The sequence below is a fragment of the Nothobranchius furzeri genome, chromosome 8 (genome assembly GCF_043380555.1).
Source record: "Nothobranchius furzeri strain GRZ-AD chromosome 8, NfurGRZ-RIMD1, whole genome shotgun sequence".
Lineage (NCBI taxonomy): Eukaryota > Metazoa > Chordata > Actinopteri > Cyprinodontiformes > Nothobranchiidae > Nothobranchius > Nothobranchius furzeri.
In genome coordinates, this window is record NC_091748.1 from 75,525,578 (window position 1) to 75,545,095 (window position 19,518).

Here is a 19,518-nt window from a genome sequence, read left to right on the forward strand (position 1 = left end):
TTGACAATCTGATCAACTCTATGCGAAGAAGATGTGTTGCACTGCATAAGGCAAATGGTGGTCACACCAGATACTGACCGGTTCTGAGTCCCCAGACCCCCAATAAAGCAATTAACTGCACATTCCTGGGTGGCCTTTAATTGTGGGCAGTATAAGGTACACCTGTGCACTACTCATGATGTCAGATCAGCATCTTGATGTGGCACACCTGTGAGGTGGGATGGATTATCTTAGCAAAGCACAGGTGCTCACTATCATACATTTAGTCTGATTTGTGATCAATGTTTGAGAGAAATGGTAATATTGTGTATCTGGACTGAATTTCAGATCTTTAAGTCCATCTCATGAAAAATCGGAGTAGAAACAAAGGTGTTGCGTTTATATTTTTGTTGAGTGTAGGTTCCTACATCACCTTTAGCTCCATCCATTCACAGTAAATGCTTAGTTCACTTGTCATGTTTTAATTGTTTCTAAAATAAATTCTTACAATTATAAACCTGACTCTTTTCTGAATCAAGACGAGGTGTGTATAATTACTTAATAAAGCAAAAATCCTATAATCTTCTGATATTTACAATAAAGATCAAGTAAGGTAATATTGTATATTTATACAGAATATCAAATAAATAATACACATTTGCCTCCGCTACACAAAGATTTTTTTTTTGTAAACCAATTTTAAAAATATACACTTAACAGATGCATTTTAGGGCAGAAATTTAAAACTAACTTATAACAAATAAATGTATTTTATTGACACTACAGCTGAGTCAATATTTACGTCCTGAAAAAAAGTTTATTTACCTGATCTCGGAACGTTCACTCATGCCCTCAGTCGGATGCTTTCTTAAGAGGTGCAGCAGCATGGAAGAAGTGCTGTTGTGGTAGCTCCACCTTGCAATGCTTGCATACAATGGCGTTTTCCTTGCTTTTTAATGTAAAGTGATCCCATGCCTTGGAAAACTTCTGTCGCTTACTATATCCTTCGTTTTGGTCTTGCTCGTTTTCATTTATTTCCATGGCGTCTGCCATTGTCGGCTACCCAGCTGAAAAGACGAAAAGACCGCTGCGCGCTGTGCAGTAGAGTACATGGCACGTATAATCTGTGACGTAACCGCGTTGCGCAACACATAAAGAATCCATGCGCAATGCCGGATATTCAGCTATGGTCTATTTAACGAGTCCTCGAGGCAGCGGAAAATTCTCGAATATTTTTTGTCAGCGAATCATTCGAGTTACTCGAGGAATCATTGCAGCCCTAATCAGCATAATCATTTTTAAAGCTAATCAATATAATCTTTTTGAGAATAATCATTTTTACACTTAACCAATATAACCTTTTCTGTTTAAACTAATATAGTCAACTTCAGTCTAATTGCTGTCAGGTTATGAATGTGTTGGTCAATCATTTAATCTTCATATATAAGGAAATAAAACTTTGTCGAAGTGCTGCAGACTAACAGAGATAACGTTCCAGAAAACATTGGTGTTGAAAGTTTCTATAACAATGGCCTGACTCTTACTGCTTGTGGTCAAAAGAAGATCACGAGTTATGTCATGGGGAAGTGTCTGATTGATAAACTTTTGACCTCGTTGCTGAGCCAGAGATCACAAGTTCAGTCTTAGAAAAAGTCTTTAATGTTGAGGGTCAGGGAAAGTCAGAAGGTGCTTTAGACTGTGAACTCATGAAGACCGCTCACATGAGGAGGAGTAGTGTATGACTGTGAAGTGGGAACGCCCCAGTCTATTGTGGAACTGTTGTAAAATTAAAAAAATATTTTCATGCAATTCAATAAAAGGGCTGACGAGAAGAGTCGAAAGTTAGAAGATACATCGGCAGGGAACTGCTTGTGTTCTTCTCACCAGAAGCCAACCAAAGATCTTTGTGTGTGTACATATTATAATGGGCCTAAAGTAGGGCTGGGCAATAAATCGAAAATGTATCGTTATCGAAATTTCTGACTCTTATCAAGATCATTTTTCCCATGTCAATAAATTTGATAATAAAAAAATGAAAAGATGTGTGTAGCTGGGCAACATTCATGTCCCTTTAAGAAGCTGTACCACCTTGAGATGCGTAAAAATGTGACTAAATATAATACATGTGACAGCCCCATCTAGTGGACAACTTACCTGCAGTTATGGTCCATTTATCATTATTGAGGTTAAATCCTCAATATATTGTGATATTAGTTTTAGGCCATATCGCCCAGCCCTAGCTTCAAGTGTGGATCTCTCTTCAGGGTCACCTCCAAAGAACCAGGGAGTGGTTAGATGGAATAATTTCCACCACGACAGCCCCCATAATTCTGGTATGAAAGTGAAGCCAACAAGGAAGAGGCAAAAAAAAATGCATTTCCACCCTCATCCACCAGAAGAGAGCTAATCCTCATCGAATCACATGTCAAAAATGCCAATTTGACAGCAGAGATAAACTGATCAGAAAGCCCTTTAAGCTTTAATAGATCTAGTTAACATTCATGAAAACTCTGAGGGGGCAAATTTTTTTTATAAATTTATAATCATTGCAACCCAAAGTCAGTCCTACCACACTGCTGAATCCTGCCGGTGCTGTTTCCTCAGTGAGGTTCAGTACATCTCGTTCATCACCCTTGGAAAAGGAGATGATGTGTTCTGGTCCGGCTCTCCACTCCCTCGTCGAGGAGACTTCTAACCACAGAATAGAGGCTTTACTATCTAGTACTCAAAATCTATCTTAATGATATTGGCCACAGGCTAAATTCCTTTGAATGGCATGTTTAAAGTATAAAACCTCAATGAAAAATGTTTTTGGATTTTCACGGCTGGAATTTGAAGAAAATCTGATGTTTCTGACTGGCGCGGGAAAAACAGAAACTAGCTTCAGGTCTAAGCCCTGGACAGCTGGTGACGTTTCACAGGAGGTCTGAAGAAAAAGCACCTGACTACGATGTTTCTGTGTTAGAGTTATAGCTGAGAACAATGTGTCATCAGTCAAGATGTAGCTTCTGAAGCCTCTGCTAGTCGGTCAGATTGTTTTTTTCTCTGGGATGATTACCGGAGAAGTTCAACCGAACTCCGACCCCGCTAGCTGGATATCACTACCGGAGGTGCAGACATGTTTTGGACCGTTTGAGGCAGAAGACCCGCGACCCGATTTGGACACCGGGAAGGATTCTGTTAGTCTTAAGAACCAAAATCGGTACAGTTTGTTTACTTTTGTTAAATATTTAATTTTTGTGCTCGTACCACCGGGAGCTCTCAGCTGACTACAGGTCTTAACTCCATCATACTGTCCTGATGTGTAATTCAGTAATCTACAGAAAAAAAACAAAATTATGTGCTGCCAATTTTACAGCTGCATGTATATATTAGGGGTTTAACGGTTCGGGCCACTTGCGTACCATTTTGGTTCATTTTCCATTAAATAATGAAATTTTGTTTGCATGATTTAAGTGCAGCAGATCAAAGTTCATAGGCGAGTTTCCGCACCGACGCTGTATTGAGTGACGCATGATGGTTGCACGCACCTGATCTCCGATTAAAAAAGGTGATCTTCAAATTCTGATCAACGTCTTTCTGAGCAGATCAAACCAGCTGGCTGTCGCTGCTACTGTGGAGACAGTAGAGACGCTGAACGTAAACAACATGTCTACTGAACTTTTCCCCCACGGCAGTTGATGTAATGTTTTCATTCTACAACAAAAAATACGATGCGGAGAAAGCTCGTTATTTAACAGGGTATCTGCAGGTTTAAGGGAGCCAAATTTAAGGCTTTTTAAGACCTTTTTTAAGGCCACTTTGACCAAATTTAAGCTTTTTTTTAATTATATTTAAGCTATAATTTTCAGCTATTGCCTGGCACTGGTGCTAACCACGTCGCAAACGTGGGATTACCCACCCAGTTACCATTAAACTTGCACTTCCCCATGGTGCAAGCTCCCACTAGCTTAACCAGCTAATGTGCTCATCTAAAAATAGCCCCCTTTCACAACCAACTGAATGTGTACAGTTCCACTTATGCCAATATCATAAACAAAAAATGCTGAACACTAACTACAAATTCTTGTTCATTGGGTCTTTGGTAATTTAAGACATTTGGAAACTGTAATTAAGAATTATTTGTCATTTCTAATGATTTTTAAGACCTTAAATTTAAAAAAGCAAATTTAAAACTTTAAGACTTTTTAAGGACCTGCGGATACCCTCTAATATGAGTTTTAAAGAAGAAAGTGGGCAGTCTGAGGTGAGTTTTTAAGGCTCACTGCAGAAATAAAAACAAGGCGCATCAACAGTCAAACACGTATGAGAGTGACACTCATAGCTGCGCAAATAAACTGTGAAATATTTAAAGACATCATACTAGATCAGCAGCTTGTGAGGACACCTGGTTCTGCTCACTACAGAAGCCGCTTCAGACAAAAAATAAATAAATATAATAATATACATAAAACGATTTGAACTGAGCTCTTCAAAACACTGAACCGAATCGAATACGATTTTAGCGTACTGTTATACCCCTAACGATTAGAGACTCATTTATATAGTTTAATAGCAAAAAAGTTGATTTGGGGGTGACTTGCTCTTTAACAAAATGAAAAACTGAACCAAGTTCATATTTATATAATTGGTAAAGTATAGTTACACTGAATGTTTACAATTTTAATGCTGAGTCTGGCCAATACCTTTGATAGTCATATATAGCACATGTACCCTGTATATAGCATGTCAAAGATTACTATTGAGCACAATAAATCTTTACAAAAATCCATTTTTATTACAATGTTTTTCTTTGTAATAATTTCTTCCCAAAAGATAAAAATATAACCTTAAATCATGGCTGTAAATCTGTTTTTAACAAAAGTGTTTTCACAGATGTGAAGTTTTCTTTAAATAATTAAGTACAGAATCATTTAATTTACCCATTCATAAACAAATCAGGTCTCTGGTTTCATCACCATCTTTTAGCAGTATCGCTGTACAAAGTGGAGGTTATTTGGCAAAGAAAAAATGTTACAGCAAATGGAAAACTCCTATTATGGTGCCTGTCTGGTGACATTTGAGGGGGAAAAATAACTTGCGGCCACGACTGCGTGGCAAGGTCCCCCCCCCCCCCCCAATGTCACCAGACTAGCTTCATACTAGTGATTAAAACCAATACATTTTCAACATACTGTCAGTGAACTGGTACTTAAACGTTTTAGCACATAAGTTTTTTCCAACTCAGTTTCACTTTAAGATAAGCTTTTGCTGCTAGTCCGTTAGCGGTCTTAAAACTGCCTACTCACCAAAACGTTCAAAAGTCATCCGGTTTTCTCGACACTCCAATTATCCAGAATGCATCATCTGTTACACAAAAACATTTTTAGGTAAGTAATAGGTAGAAAGGTTAACTTCTGAACTGTTTTTCCTCATAACTTTACCGCACCGTTCCCATTTTTCTGTCTCCTCAGATGTTTTGACGACAAGGTCATCACACCTGCACATCCACAATAACAAGTACGGTTAAGTTAGACTACAACACATAACTTGTTTTCTTTACCAGTCAGGACTTCCATATTAAAGAAGGCATGTTTCTGAGTTGTCTTGGTAACATCTTCTTTCCTGTCAGCCTCTGATTGACTGTGAAAATCATAACATAAATTCTTTAAAACTAAATCACTTTGAGTGATTTGCCAGTTCTAGAGAAAGCTTCAGACCGGCCATCTTTAGCATATCTCTTTAATAATCAAAGATTTTGACACATCATCAAAACCTTTTTGCACCTACAAAGCTGAGACAGCAAACAGTTCATGCAGAACAAAGCTGATATTGTTCAACTCCTTAAGAGTTATTCCTGAGACGCAAGCTGATTCCAACCTGTTCTGCGTGGTGATATCTTTTGGACCGGAGAAGTCGGTGCTCGCAGTCAATCTTCCGGACCTGGGTGCCCAGAGGTCATCCTGCCTCTCTGACCTCCGAATCCGTGACGAAGGTCATCAAAAGGGTGAGGTAGAACACAGAGATTGCGTCTGAATGTGCTTCTGAAGATAACATCATAGTTTAGAACAAACCAAATTCTTTTTCATCCAGAGACGCCGCTTTCCGAGATTCTGAAGTTCTGACCAACACCGCATTTACACATACACTCAACAAAAATATAAACGCAACACCTTTGTTTCTGCTCCGATTTTCCATGAGATGGACATAAAGATCTAAAATACATTCCAGATACACAATATTACCATTTTTCTCAAACATTGTTCACAAATCAATCTAAATGTGTGATAGTGAGCACTTCTGCATTGCTGAGATAATCTGTCACGGCATGCTGGTGAGTGAAGCGGAGGTGAGGATCCACATGCGGGTGAGGAAGGCAGGCAGATAGACACGAACGTTTAGTAAAGTTTAATATAAAAACACGCTGGACACTGAAACAATAAACCGTCAAAAGACACAGAACTGAGAGGGTTTAAATACATGAGGGCTGGGAGCTTGGGTGATTGGAAAAAGAGAGGTAGGTGGGAGCAATTAACAGAGACACATGACTGAACAGAATGGGGAGACAGGACAGGGTGTGACATAATCCATCCCACCTCACAGGTATGCCACATCAAGATGCTGATCCGACATCATGAGTAGTGCACAGGTGTACCTTATACTGCCCACTATAAAAGCACCCCCCCACACCCCCCCACCCCAACCCACCCCCCAGAGAGCGGATTCCAGACGCCCACAGGAACACAGAGCAGGGCGGGAGGAGGGGGACCAGGAAGGAGGGCCGAGAGGAACCGAGGGACTGGTGGAGAAGAGGCAGGGACCAGTAGAGTCCAGGGGCCTGCGTCTGGGGCAGAGGAGGAGACGGCGACGGGCTCTGAGGGGCCTACGTCTGGGAAAGAGGAGGAGACGACAACGGGCTCTGGGGGGCCTGCGTCTGGGGCAGAGGAGGAAACGGTGACAGGCTCTGGGGGGGCCTGCGTCTGGGGCAGAGGAGGAGACGGCGGCGGGCTCTGGGAGGCTCGCGCCTGGCGAGGGCAGGACCGGCGGTGACCGGAGGCAGAGCCGCTGCAGGGGTAGACTCGGCAGGTAGAGACGCTGGAGGAGACGTAGTCGACTTCTGGACTGGAGGAGACGTAGTCGACTTCTGGACTGGAGGAGACGTCGTCGACTTCTGGACTGGAGGAGACGTCGTCAACTTCTGGACTGGAGGAGACGTCGTCGACTTCTGGACTGGAGTAGACTTCGTCGACTTCTGGGCTGGTGGGGACGTCGTCGACTTCTGGGCTGGTGGAGACGTCGTCGACTTCTGGGCTGGAGGAGACGTCGTCGACTTCTGGGCTGGAGGAGACGTCGTCGACTTCTGGGCTGGAGGAGACGTCGTCGACCTCTGGGCTGGAGAAGACGTCGTTGACTTCTGGGCTGGAGGAGACGTCGCCGACCTCTGGGCTGGAGGAGGAGGAGTTGAACTCTGAGCTGGAGGAGGAGACGTTGACCCTTGGGCTGGAGGCGACGTCGACGTCTGGGCTGGAGGCATCGACGTCTGGTCTGGAAGCGTCGACCTCTGGGCTGGAGGCGTCGACCTCCGGGCTGGAGGCGTCGACTTCCGGGCTGGAGGCGTCGACTTCTGGACTGGAGGCGTCGACTTCTGGACTGGAGGCATCGACTTCTGGACTGGAGGCGCCGCCGACTTGTGGAGTGGAGGCGCCGCCGACTTTTGGAGTGGAGGCGCCGCAGGAGGGGCCACCAACTTCTGGAGTGGAGGTGGAGCCGCTGCAGACGGGACCGCTCCCCTGGCTGGTTCCGCCGGACTGTGCGCTGACAACTGGACAGGCTGGCCCGGGGGCGGAGACTCTTGGACAGGCTGGCCCTGGGGCGGAGACTCTTGGACCACCGCGGGACCTGGCGCTGACTGGACGGGTGGCACGGGACCTGGCGCTGACTGGACTGGTGGCGCGGGACCTGGCGCTGACTGGACTGGTGGCGCGGGACCTGGCGCTGACTGGACTGGTGGCGCGGGACCTGGCGCAGACTGGACTGGTGGCGCAGGACCTGGTGGAGCCGGTAACTGGAAAAGCAGGGAGGTTAGATTGTCCACCAGGAGCTCCTGGAGACTGAAAATCTGACGGAGTCGGAGCAGCTCAGCTCGGAGACCGGCGGGCTCTGTTGGATGGGCTGTGGGCTCGGTCCTTTAGCCTGGAGACGCGGGAGCTGCTGACTGGACCGGAGGCGGGGCCGCTGGCTGGACAGAAACCTTCTCCTGGAGATACGAGGAGGATAGGGTGTCCAGCTGGAACTCCTGGAGGCTGATGAGTTGACGGAGCCGGTCAAGCTACACTTGGAGGCCGGCGAGCTTCGTCTGATGGGCTGTAGGCGTGGTCACTCCGCACCTGGCGAGGGCAGGACCGGCGGTGACCGGAGGCAGAGCCACTGCAGGGGTAGACTCGGCAGGTAGAGACGCTGGAGGAGACGTAGTCGACTTCTGGGCTGGAGGAGAAGTCGTCGACTTCTGGGCTGGTGGAGACGTCGTCGACTTGTGGGCTGGTGTAGACGTCGTCGACTTCTGGGCTGGAGGAGACGTCGTCGACTTCTGGGCTGGAGGAGACAACGTCGACTTCTGGGCTGGAGGAGACGTCGTCGACTTCTGGGCTGGAGGAGACGTCGTCAAATTCTGGGCTGGAGGAGACGTTGTCGACTTCTGGGCTGGAGGAGACGTCGTCGACTTCTGGGCTGGAGGAGACGTCGTCGACTTCTGGGCTGGAGGAGACGTCGTCGACTTCTGGGCTGGTTGAGACGTAGTCGACTTCTGGGCTGGAGGAGACGTCGTCGACTTCTGGGCTGGAGGAGACGTCGTCGACTTCTGGGCTGGAGGAGACGTCGCCGACCTCTGGGCTGGAGGAGGAGACGTCGACCCCTGGGCTGGAGGCGACGTCGACGTCTGGGCTGGGGGCGTCGACGTCTGGGCTGGGGGCGTCGACGTCTGGGCTGGAGGCGTCGACGTCTGGGCTGGGGGCGTCGACGTCTGGGCTGGAGGCGTCAACCTCTGGGCTGGAGGCATCGACCTCCGGGCTGGAGGCGTCGACCTCCGGGCTGGAGGCGTCGACTTCCGGACTGAAGGCGTCAACTTCTGGACTGGAGGCGTCGACTTCTCGACTGGAGGTGTCGACTTCTGAACTGGAGGCGTCGACTTCTGGACTGGAGGCGCCGACTTCTGGACTGGAGGCGCCGACTTCTGGACTGGAGGCGCCGCCGACTTCTGGAGTGGAGGTGCCGCAGGAGGGGCCGCCAACTTCTGGAGTGGAGGCGGAGCCGCTGCAGACGGGAACGCTTCCCTGGCTGGTGCCGCCGGACTGTGCACTGACAACTGGACAGGCTGGCCCGGGGGCGGAGCCTCTCGGACAGGCTGGCCCGGGGACGGAGCCTCTTGGACCACCGCGGGACCTGGCGCTGACTGGACGGCTGGCGCGGGACCTGGCGCTCACTGGACGGGTGGCGCAGACTGGACTGGTGGTGCGGGACCTGGCGCTGACTGGACTGGTGGCGCGGGACCTGGCGCAGACTGGACTGGTGGCGCAGGACCTGGTGGAGCCGGTAACTGGAAAAGCAGGGAGGTTAGATTGTCCACCAGGAGCTCCTGGAGACTGAAAATCTGACGGAGTCGGACCAGCTCAGCTCGGAGACCGGCGAGCTCTGTTGGATGGGCTGTGGGTTCGGTCCTTTGGCCTGGAGACGAGGGAGCTGCTGACTGGACCGGAGGCGGAGCCGCTGGCTGGACAGAAACCTTCTCCTGGAGATACGAGGAGGATAGGGTGTCCAGCTGGAACTCCTGGAGGCTGATGAGTTGACGGAGCCGGTCAAGCTCCACTTGGAGGCCGGCGAGCTCCGTCTGATGGGCTGTAGGCGTGGCCCCTCCACACCTGGCGAGGGCAGGACCGGCGGTGACCGGAGGCAGAGCCGCTGCAGGGGTAGACTCGGCAGGTAGAGACGCTGGAGGAGACGTCGTCGACTTCTGGACTGGAGGAGACGTCGTCGACTTCTGGGCTGGTGGAGACGTCGTCGACTTCTGGGCTGGAGGAGACGTCGTCGACTTCTGGGCTGGAGGAGACGTCGTCGACTTCTGGGCTGGAGGAGACGTCGTCGACTTCTGGGCTGGAGGAGACGTCGTCGACTTCTGGGCTGGAGGAGACGTCGTCGACTTCTGGGCTGGAGGAGACGTCGCCGACCTCTGGGCTGGAGGAGGAGACGTCGCCGACCTCTGGGCTGGAGGAGGAGACGTCGACCCCTGGGCTGGAGGCGACGTCGACCCCTGGGCTGGGGGCGTTGACATCTGGGCTGGAGGCGTCGACCTCCGGGCTGGAGGCGTCGACATTTGGACTGGAGGCGTCGACTTCTGGACTGGAGGCGCCGACTTCCTGACTGGAGGCGCCGACTTCCTGACTGGAGGCGCCGACTTCCTGACTGGAGGCATCGACTTCTGGACTGGAGGCATCGACTTCTGGACTGGAGGCGCCGCCGATTTCTGGAGTGGAGGCGCCGCAGGAGGGGCCGCCAACTTCTGGAGTCGAGGCGGAACCGCTGCAGACGGGACCGCTTCCTTGGCTGGTGCCGCCGGACTGTGCGCTGACAACTGGACCGGCTGGCCCGGGGGCAGAGCCTCTTGGACAGGCTGGCCCGGGGACGGAGCCTCTTGGACAGGCTGGCTCCGGGGCGGAGACTCTTGGACAGGCTGGCCCGGGGGCGGAGCCTATTGGACCACCGCGGGACCTGGCACTGACTGGAAGGGTGGCGCGGGACCTGGCGCTGACTGGACGGGTGACGCGGGACCTATCGCTGACTGGACTGGTGGCGTGGGACCTGGCGCTGACTCGACTGGTGGCGCGGGACCTGGCGCAGACTGGACTGGTGGCGCAGGACCTGGTGGAGCCGGTAACTGGAAAAGCAGGGAGGTTAGATTGTCCACCAGGAGCTCCTGGAGCCTGAAAATCTGAAGGAGTCGGACCAGCTCAGCTCGGAGACCGGCGAGCTCTGTTGGATGGGCTGTGGGTTCGGTCCTTTGGCCTGGAGACGAGGGAGCTGCTGACTGGACCGGAGGTGGGGCCGCTGGCTGGACAGAAACCTTCTCCTGGAGATAAGAGGAGGATAGGATGTCCAGCTGGAACTCCTGGAGGCTGATGAGTTGACGGAGCCAGTCAAGCTCCACTTGGAGGCTGGTGAGCTCCGTCTGATGGGCTGTAGGCGTGGGCCCTCCGCCTGTAGATGAAGGAGGTGCTGACTGGACCGGAGATGGGGCCGCTGATCTGACTGGGGTGGGTCCAAGCTGGTGTCCCAAGCCGGGGTAGCGGTGAGCCCGTGGTTCCGTCCTGGGACAGGGGTTGACGCTGGAGCCCGGCATCCTTCCCAACACCGTGGGCTAACTCTGGGGGAGCACACTGCCAGTCTGGTGCCCACATAGAAGGAGCGGTCTAGCTGCGTCTCCCAGTCCAACCCCCCAACTGGCTCCGGGAGGGTGGAGAGGATCGCCGAGGCCGGGGTTCGGCAGTGGCGTCTGCGGCGAGGCGACGCCGGAGGAGGAGAAGCCGGCCGGTGGTTTGAGGTGAGGAACTGAAGCAGGTACTCCCAGGGGAGAACCTCCCCACTGGATCCTTTAGGAGTTTGGTTCATTCTGTCACGGCGTGCTGGTGAGTGAAGCGGAGGTGAGGATCCACATGTGGGTGAGGAAGGCAGGCAGATAGACACGAACGTTTAGTATAGTTTAATATAAAAACACGCTGGACACTGAAACAATGAACCAACAAAAGACAAAGAACTGAGAGGGTTTAAATCAGAAACTGTCTCAGGCAAGCTCAACTGCATGCTCGTCGTCCCCATCGGGGTCTTGACCTGACTCCAGCTCGTCACCGTGACAGACTTGAGTGGGCAAATGCTCACATTGAATGGCGTCTGGCATGTTGGAGAGGTGTTGTCTTCACGGTTGAATCTCGGTTTACATTGTTCAGGGCAGATGGCAGACAGCGTGTGTGGCGTCATGCGGATGAGCAATTTGCTGATGTCAATGTTGTGGATCGAGTGGCCAATGGTGGTGGTGGGGTTATGGTATGGACAGGCATCTGTTATGGACGAAGAACACAGGTGCATTTTATTGATGGCATTTTGAATGCACAGAGATACCGTGATGAGATCCTGAGGCCCATTGTTGTGCCGTACATCCATGAACATTACCTCATGTTTCAGCAAGATAATGCACGGCCCCATGTTGCAAGGATCTGTACACAATTCTTGGAAGCTGAAAATGTCCCAGTTCTTGCATGGCCACGCATACTCACCGAACATGTCACCCATTGAGCATGTTTGGGATGTGCTTGACCGGCGTATACGACAGCGTGTACCAGTTCCCACTAATATCCAACAACTTCGCACAACCATTGAAGAGGAGTGGACCAACATTCCACAGGCCACAATTGACAATCTGATCAACTCTATGCGAAGAAGATGTGTTGCACTGCATAAGGCAAATGGTGGTCACACCAGATACTGACCGGTTCTGAGTCCCCAGACCCCCAATAAAGCAATTATCTGCACATTCCTGGGTGGCCTTTAATTGTGGGCAGTATAAGGTACACCTGTGCACTACTCATGATGTCAGATCAGCATCTTGATGTGGCACACCTGTGAGGTGGGATGGATTATCTTAGCAAAGCACAGGTGCTCACTATCATACATTTAGACTGATTTGTGATCAATGTTTGAGAGAAATGGTAATATTGTGTATCTGGACTGAATTTCAGATCTTTAAGTCCATCTCATGAAAAATCGGAGCAGAAACAAAGGTGTTGCGTTTATATTTTTGTTGAGTGTAGGTTCCTACATCACCTTTAGCTCCATCCATTCACAGTAAATGCTTAGTTCACTTGTCATGTTTTAATTGTTTCTAAAATAAATTCTTACAATTATAAACCTGACTCTTTTCTGAATCAAGACGAGGTGTGTATAATTACTTAATAAAGCAAAAATCCTATAATCTTCTGATATTTACAATAAAGATCAAGTAAGGTAATATTGTATATTTATACAGAATATCAAATAAATAATACACATTTGCCTCCGCTACAAAGATTTTTTTTTTTTGTAAAACAATTTTAAAAATATACACTTAACAGATGCATTTTAGGGCAGAAATTTAAAACTAACTTATAACAAATAAATGTATTTTATTGACACTACAGCTGAGTCAATATTTACGTCCTGAAAAAAAGTTTATTTACCTGATCTCGGCACGTTCCCTCATGCCCTCAGTCGGATGCTTTCTTAAGAGGTGCAGCAGCATGGAAGAAGTGCTGTTGTGGTAGCTCCACCTTGCAATGCTTGCATACAATGGCGTTTTCCTTGCTTTTTAATGTAAAGTGATCCCATGCCTTGGAAAACTTCTGTCGCTTACTATATCCTTCGTTTTGGTCTTGCTCGTTTTCATTTATTTCCATGGCGTCTGCCATTGTCGGCTACCCAGCTGAAAAGACGAAAAGACCGCTGCGCGCTGTGCAGTAGAGTACATGGCACGTATAATCTGTGACGTAACCGCGTTGCGCAACACATAAAGAATCCATGCGCAATGCCGGATATTCAGCTATGGTCTATTTAACGAGTCCTCGAGGCAGCGGAAAATTCTCGAATATTTTTTGTCAGCGAATCATTCGAGTTACTCGAGGAATCATTGCAGCCCTAATCAGCATAATCATTTTTAAAGCTAATCAATATAATCTTTTTGAGAATAATCATTTTTACACTTAACCAATATAACCTTTTCTGTTTAAACTAATATAGTCAACTTCAGTCTAATTGCTGTCAGGTTATGAATGTGTTGGTCAATCATTTAATCTTCATATATAAGGAAATAAAACTTTGTCGAAGTGCTGCAGACTAACAGAGATAACGTTCCAGAAAACATTGGTGTTGAAAGTTTCTATAACAATGGCCTGACTCTTACTGCTTGTGGTCAAAAGAAGATCACGAGTTATGTCATGGGGAAGTGTCTGATTGATAAACTTTTGACCTCGTTGCTGAGCCAGAGATCACAAGTTCAATCTTAGAAAAAGTCTTGGATGTTGAGGGTCAGGGAAAGTCAGAAGGTGCTTTAGACTGTGAACTCATGAAGACCGCTCACATGAGGAGGAGTAGTGTATGACTGTGAAGTGGGAACGCCCCAGTCTATTGTGGAACAGTTGTAAAATAAAAAAAAAATTTTCATGCAATTCAATAAAAGGGCTGACGAGAAGAGTCGAAAGTTAGAAGATACATCGGCAGGGAACTGCTTGTGTTCTTCTCACCAGAAGCCAACCAAAGATCTTTGTGTGTGTACATATTATAATGGGCTTAAAGTAGGGCTGGGCAATAAATCGAAAATGTATCGTTATCGAAATTTCTGACTCTTATCAAGATCATTTTTCCCATGTCAATAAATTTGATAATAAAAAAATGAAAAGATGTGTGTAGCTGGGCAACATTCATGTCCCTTTAAGAAGCTGTACCACCTTGAGATGCGTAAAAATGTGACTAAATATAATACATGTGACAGCCCCATCTAGTGGACAACTTACCTGCAGTTATGGTCCATTTAACATTATTGAGGTTAAATCCTCAATATATTGTGATATTAGTTTTAGGCCATATCGCCCAGCCCTAGCTTAAAGTGTGGATCTCTCTTCAGGGTCACCTCCAAAGAACCAGGGAGTGGTTAGATGGAATAATTTCCACCACGACAGCCCCCATAATTCTGGTATGAAAGTGAAGCCAACAAGGAAGAGGCAAAAAAAATTGCATTTCCACCCTCATCCACCAGAAGAGAGCTAATCCTCATCGAATCACATGTCAAAAATGCCAATTTGACAGCAGAGATAAACTGATCAGAAAGCCCTTTAAGGTTTAATAGATCTAGTTAACATTCATGAAAACTCTGAGGGGGCAAATTTTTTTTATAAATTTATAATCATTGCAACCCAAAGTCAGTCCTACCACACTGCTGAATCCTGCCGGTGCTGTTTCCTCAGTGAGGTTCAGTACATCTCGTTCATCACCCTTGGAAAAGGAGATGATGTGTTCTGGTCCGGCTCTCCACTCCCTCGTCGAGGAGACTTCTAACCACAGAATAGAGGCTTTACTATCTAGTACTCAAAATCTATCTTAATGATATTGGCCACAGGCTAAATTCCTTTGAATGGCATGTTTAAAGTATAAAACCTCAATGAAAAATGTTTTTGGATTTTCACGGCTGGAATTTGAAGAAAATCTGATGTTTCTGACTGGCGCGGGAAAAACAGAAACTAGCTTCAGGTCTAAGCCCTGGACAGCTGGTGACGTTTCACAGGAGGTCTGAAGAAAAAGCACCTGACTACGATGTTTCTGTGTTAGAGTTATAGCTGAGAACAATGTGTCATCAGTCAAGATGTAGCTTCTGAAGCCTCTGCTAGTCGGTCAGATTGTTTTTTTCTCTGGGATGATTACCGGAGAAGTTCAACCGAACTCCGACCCCGCTAGCTGGATATCACTACCGGAGGTGCAGACATGTTTTGGACCGTTTGACGCAGAAGACACGCGACCCGATTTGGACACCGGGAAGGATTCTGTTAGTCTTAAGAACCAAAATCGGTACAGTTTGTTTACTTTTGTTAAATATTTAATTTTTGTGCTCGTACCACCGGGAGCTCTCAGCTGACTACAGGTCTTAACTCCATCATACTGTCCTGATGTGTAATTCAGTAATCTACAGAAAAAAAACAAAATTATGTGCTGCCAATTTTACAGCTGCATGTATATATTAGGGGTTTAACGGTTTGGGCCACTTGCGTACCATTTTGGTTCATTTTCCATTAAATAATGAAATTTTGTTTGCATGATTTAAGTGCAGCAGATCAAAGTTCATAGGCGAGTTTCCGCACCGACGCTGTATTGAGTGACGCATGATGGTTGCACGCACCTGATCTCCGATTAAAAAAGGTGATCTGCAAATTCTGATCAACGTCTTTCTGAGCAGATCAAACCAGCTGGCTGTCGCTGCTACTGTGGAGACAGTAGAGACGCTGAACGTAAACAACATGTCTACTGAACTTTTCCCCCACGGCAGTTGATGTAATGTTTTCATTCTACAACAAAAAATACGATGCGGAGAAAGCTCGTTATTTAACAGGGTATCTGCAGGTTTAAGGGAGCCAAATTTAAGGCTTTTTAAGACCTTTTTTAAGGCCACTTTGACCAAATTTAAGCTATTTTTTAATTATATTTAAGCTATAATTTTCAGCTATTGCCTGGCACTGGTGCTAACCACGTCGCAAACGTGGGATTACCCACCCAGTTACCATTAAACTTGCACTTCCCCATGGTGCAAGCTCCCACTAGCTTAACCAGCTAATGTGCTCATCTAAAAATAGCCCCCTTTCACAACCAACTGAATGTGTACAGTTCCACTTATGCCAATATCATAAACAAAAAATGCTGAACACTAACTACAAATTCTTGTTCATTGGGTCTTTGGTAATTTAAGACATTTGGAAACTGTAATTAAGGATTATTTGTCATTTCTAATGATTTTTAAGACCTTAAATTTAAAAAAGCAAATTTAAAACTTTAAGACTTTTTAAGGACCTGCGGATACCCTCTAATATGAGTTTTAAAGAAGAAAGTGGGCAGTCTGAGGTGAGTTTTTAAGGCTCACTGCAGAAATAAAAACAAGGCGCATCAACAGTCAAACACGTATGAGAGTGACACTCATAGCTGCGCAAATAAACTGTGAAATATTTAAAGACATCATACTACATCAGCAGCTTGTGAGGACACCTGGTTCTGCTCACTACAGAAGCCGCTTCAGACAAAAAATAAATAAATATAATAATATACAGAAAACGATTTGAACTGAGCTCTTCAAAACACTGAACCGAATCGAATACGATTTTAGCGTACTGTTATACCCCTAACGATTAGAGACTCATTTATATAGTTTAATAGCAAAAAAGTTGATTTGAGGGTGACTTGCTCTTTAACAAAATGAAAAACTGAACCAAGTTCATATTTATATAATTGGTAAAGTATAGTTACACTGAATTTTTACAATTTTAATGCTGAGTCTGGCCAATACCTTTGATAGTCATATATAGCACATTTACCCTGTATATAGCATGTCAAAGATTACTATTGAGCACAATAAATCTTTACAAAAATCTATTTTTATTACAATGTTTTTCTTTGTAATAATTTCTTCCCAAAAGATAAAAATATAACCTTAAATCATGGCTGTAAATCTGTTTTTAACAAAAGTGTTTTCACAGATGTGAAGTTTTCTTTAAATAATTAAGTACAGAATCATTTAATTTACCCATTCATAAACAAATCAGGTCTCTGGTTTCATCACCATCTTTTAGCAGTATCGCTGTACAAAGTGGAGGTTATTTGGCAAAGAAAAAATGTTACAGCAAATGGAAAACTCCTATTATGGTGCCTGTCTGGTGACATTTGAGGGGGAAAAATAACTTGCGGCCACGACTGTCCCCCCCCCCCCCCCCCCCCCCCCCCCAATGTCACCAGACTAGCTTCATACTAGTGATTAAAACCAATACATTTTCAACATACTGTCAGTGAACTGGTACTTAAACGTTTTAGCACATAAATAAGTTTTTTCCAACTCAGTTTCACTTTAAGATAAGCTTTTGCTGCTAGTCCGTTAGCGGTCTTAAAACTGCCTACTCACCAAAACGTTCAAAAGTCATCCGGTTTTCTCGACACTCCAATTATCCAGAATGCATCATCTGTTACACAAAAACATTTTTAGGTAAGTAATAGGTAGAAAGGTTAACTTCTGAACTGTTTTTCCTCATAACTTTACCGCACCGTTCCCATTTTTCTGTCTCCTCAGATGTTTTGACGACAAGGTCCTCACACCTGCACATCCACAATAACAAGTACGGTTAAGTTAGACTACAACACATAACTTGTTTTCTTTACCAGTCAGGACTTCCATATTAAAGAAGGCGTGTTTCTGAGTTGTCTTGGTAACATCTTTCCTGTCAGCCTCTGATTGACTGTGAAAATCATAACATAAATTCTTTAAAACTAAATCACTTTGAGTGATTTGCCAGTTCTAGAGAAAGCTTCAGACCGGCCATCTTTAGCATATCTCTTTAATAATCAAAGATTTTGACACATCATCAAAACCTTTTTGCACCTACAAAGCTGAGACAGCAAACAGTTCATGCAGAACAAAGCTGATATTGTTCAACTCCTTAAGAGTTATTCCTGAGACGCAAGCTGATTCCAACCTGTGCTGCGTGGTGATATCTTTTGGACCGGAGAAGTCGGTGCTCGCAGTCAATCTACCGGACCTGGGTGCCCAGAGGTCATCCTGCCTCTCTGACCTCCGAATCCGTGACGAAGGTCATCAAAAGGGTGAGGTAGAACACAGAGATTGCGTCTGAATGTGCTTCTGAAGATAACATCATAGTTTAGAACAAACCAAATTCTTTTTCATCCAGAGACGCCGCTTTCCGAGATTCTGAAGTTCTGACCAACACCGCATTTACACATACACTCAACAAAAATATAAACGCAACACCTTTGTTTCTGCTCCGATTTTCCATGAGATGGACATAAAGATCTAAAATACATTCCAGATACACAATATTACCATTTTTCTCAAACATTGTTCACAAATCAATCTAAATGTGTGATAGTGAGCACTTCTGCATTGCTGAGATAATCTGTCACGGCATGCTGGTGAGTGAAGCGGAGGTGAGGATCCACATGCGGGTGAGGAAGGCAGGCATATAGACACAAACGTTTAGTAAAGTTTAATATAAAAACGCGCTGGACACTGAAACAATAAACCGTCAAAAGACACAGAACTGAGAGGGTTTAAATACATGAGGGCTGGGAGCTTGGGTGATTGGAAAAAGAGAGGTAGGTGGGAGCAATTAACAGAGACACATGACTGAACAGAATGGGGAGACAGGACAGGGTGTGACATAATCCATCCCACCTCACAGGTATGCCACATCAAGATGCTGATCCGACATCATGAGTAGTGCACAGGTGTACCTTATACTGCCCACAATAAAAGCACCCCCTCCCCCACCCCCCCACCCCAACCCACCCCCCAGAGAGCGGATTCCAGACGCCCACAGGAACACAGAGCAGGGCGGGAGGAGGGGGACCAGGAAGGAGGGCCGAGAGGAACCGAGGGACTGGTGGAGAAGAGGCAGGGACCAGTAGAGTCCAGGGGCCTGCGTCTGGGGCAGAGGAGGAGACGGCGACGGGCTCTGAGGGGCCTACGTCTGGGACAGAGGAGGAGACGACAACGGGCTCTGGGGGGCCTGCGTCTGGGGCAGAGGAGGAAACGGTGACAGGCTCTGGGGGGGCCTGCGTCTGGGGCAGAGGAGGAGACGGCGGCGGGCTCTGGGAGGCTCGCGCCTGGCGAGGGCAGGACCGGCGGTGACCGGAGGCAGAGCCGCTGCAGGGGTAGACTCGGCAGGTAGAGACGCTGGAGGAGACGTAGTCGACTTCTGGACTGGAGGAGACGTCGTCGAC

General features: G+C 46.9%; 1 long non-coding RNA gene across 1 annotated transcript; it reads right to left on the reverse strand.

Moving 5' to 3' along the window:
• Positions 1-14,880: 14,880 nt before the first annotated feature.
• LOC139071475 (uncharacterized) lies at positions 14,881-18,465 on the reverse strand. The gene is made up of 4 exons (XR_011521358.1): positions 18,255-18,465; positions 17,827-17,877; positions 17,687-17,744; positions 14,881-15,083 (listed from the first exon to the last, which is right to left on the reverse strand). It is a non-coding gene; the product is annotated as an uncharacterized lncRNA (long non-coding RNA).
• Between the last annotated feature and the right edge of the window lie 1,053 nt (positions 18,466-19,518).